This window comes from Echinops telfairi, unplaced genomic scaffold (genome assembly GCF_000313985.2).
Source record: "Echinops telfairi isolate 266 unplaced genomic scaffold, ASM31398v2 ScPeMD7_7457;HRSCAF=8495, whole genome shotgun sequence".
NCBI classification, from domain to species: domain Eukaryota; kingdom Metazoa; phylum Chordata; class Mammalia; order Afrosoricida; family Tenrecidae; genus Echinops; species Echinops telfairi.
The window spans coordinates 36,919,894-36,922,163 of record NW_022111357.1 but is presented as its reverse complement, the minus strand read 5'-3'; the positions used below and the strand labels follow the sequence as shown (position 1 = coordinate 36,922,163).

The 2,270-nt window shown below is 47.4% G+C and overlaps 1 long non-coding RNA gene across 1 annotated transcript in view; it reads left to right on the top strand.

Moving 5' to 3' along the window:
* Positions 1-2,270, top strand: part of LOC123522660 — a 12,949-nt gene that overhangs the window by 9,694 nt on the left and 985 nt on the right. The gene's annotated exons all lie outside the window — the stretch shown is intronic.

Below are 2,270 nucleotides of genomic sequence, written 5' to 3'. Positions count from 1 at the left end.
TTGAGTGTAATCCAGATGGAAGGCCTTCATCAAGAAGGGCTTCAATCCTCCCAAGTCTGCTAGAGAGGGTCTCAGCTACCCTCCCCCACCTAAACTTAGCTGATCGATGACTCTGAGCTCGCTGCCTTGCAGCCTGCTCTGGGCCAGTGCTCCCAGCTCAGCACCGTGCTGTTGGGTGGAAACGGCCTCCATGGCTGTGCGGCAGGACCTGCTTCAGCACACATGGCCACTGTGCACGTTCTCCCTTCTGGGGCTCCCTGTTCCTCTGCATTGCTATCAGGATCATGGGGTCCTCTGTGTCTGGTAACTCTTTTAGAGGCACTGCATGAGCTCAGGGTGACCCTGCAGGCCTACGGGCCCCTCTCTGTAAGTTTCTCTAGCAGCACCAGTAACAGAACTTGGGATGAAATCATCATACATGTGGAAAACTAATGTGATTACCCTCTTTACCAATCCTAAGCTCTCCTTCAGGTTTACTATCTCACTTGTAAAGCATTCATGTTTACTATGCTAATAAGATTCTTTGGAGTTAGGTTCAAGAGGATTAGATTAGCTTTGCTAGGACAGTGTGCTTATTAGAGTTGAAGGTTACAGGAAGCAGCTGACGTTCACTGCCTTACCCCAGCCATTCCTTGCTGGCTTCACATCTCTTCTACAAGACATGAAAAGAGAGGCCAACAGCCAGGAGCAAAGCATGTCCCTGGAACCTGAGGTCCCTTATAGACTCCGGGGACCGTGGATGCCAACCCTCATGGAATCTCCAAGGAATGCACACAGATGTTGAAAAGAGACCAGTCCATCCCACTTCAAGACAATCAACCGACAACCTTTCGCATCCATGCCTAAGCTCCTGTCAACTAGCATCTTGCCCAAGATCAAACCAATGTCTCTTTGTGAAGGCAAAGAGAGAGAGAAGGGCTTCAACATGCAAGTCTCCAGCAGGGACTTTTTTGGGTTTTGTTTTTTTTAATCATTTTATTGAGGGCTTTTACAATTCTTATTACAATCCATGCATCAATTGTATCAGGCATATTTGTACATGTGTTGCCATCATTCTTTTCTAGACAATTACTTTCTACTGAGCCTTTGGTATCAGCTCCTTTTTTTCCCTCTCTCCCCACCCACCCTCATGACCCCTTGATAGATTTAAATTATCGTTATTTGCGTCTCTCACACCCACGGCAGGTTTTTAATGTCTTCCTGCCACCTTGAAGGCAGACTCTACTTCAAGGAGGCAGCTTTTCTCCAGTCCTATTTTTAAGTTTCATGAAAAGTTGAATTTTTATTCTAAGTCGTTGAAGCTTTGCAAAGTCGATCACCAGTTTTGCATTTAACAAGCCGCACACATTGTGTTTCGTCTCATTCACCGCGACTCCCATAATGCACCACCATTCGGTCCATTCCTCCTGGGTTTCCCGTGTCCATTCCCCCTTCTTCCCTGACCCCAGTGCACTTTGTCCTTGGAGAAACGCTGCCCTTGGGTCTTAAATGGTTGGTGATTCTAAAGGGGGCCTCCCTCGCTCATGTTATTGCTCCCTTACACGCTTGTCTTTGTTTGGCTGAAAACGGGGTCACAGGGATGAGGTCAGTTCCAGGCCTGAAGGGTGATGAAGGGCTATAGACTTGGGGGCTCATTCGTCTCTATCCAACCAGTTAGCCAGATCTCCTATTATTTTGAGTTTTGGTCCACATTTTTCTCACACGCTACCCCAGGGTCTTCCAATGCCCTTTCAAAGCAGTGGATGGTGGTAGCCATAGAACCCACTCTCCTTTTTATGGTTTCAGAGCTGTGAACCCTGATGATGGTATGGTCCATTCGCCCATTGAACTAATTATTCCCTTATGACTTCAGATTTGCACCGTTTTTCTTTCCTCCGATGTGAAGAGGCGAATGGTCGCTCCTTCGAGGGCTAGTCACAAGGTGCTAAGACCCCAGTCACTACTCACCAGAGTAGGATGTAGAACAGTTCTTTGTGAGCTGTGTCGTGTCAGTTGTCTTTGGTGTTTCCCCCGAGACTGCCGGTCCTGATCCCCCAGGGCCTGCTAGCACGGTGTCCATCCATTTCATTTGTCACGGTCCCTCTACTTTACCTAATATGATGTCTTTCTCTAGGGACTGGTCTTTTCCTGAGAACTTGTCCAAAGGGTATTAGAACTTAAGTTTGGAGCGCTAGGTTTGTGCGATGCTACAGTTTACAGTGAAAGCCCTAAGTCCATTTTTAAGTCTCACCTAGATCCAGTCTCCACTGAATTCTTTCTGCCCATTAATC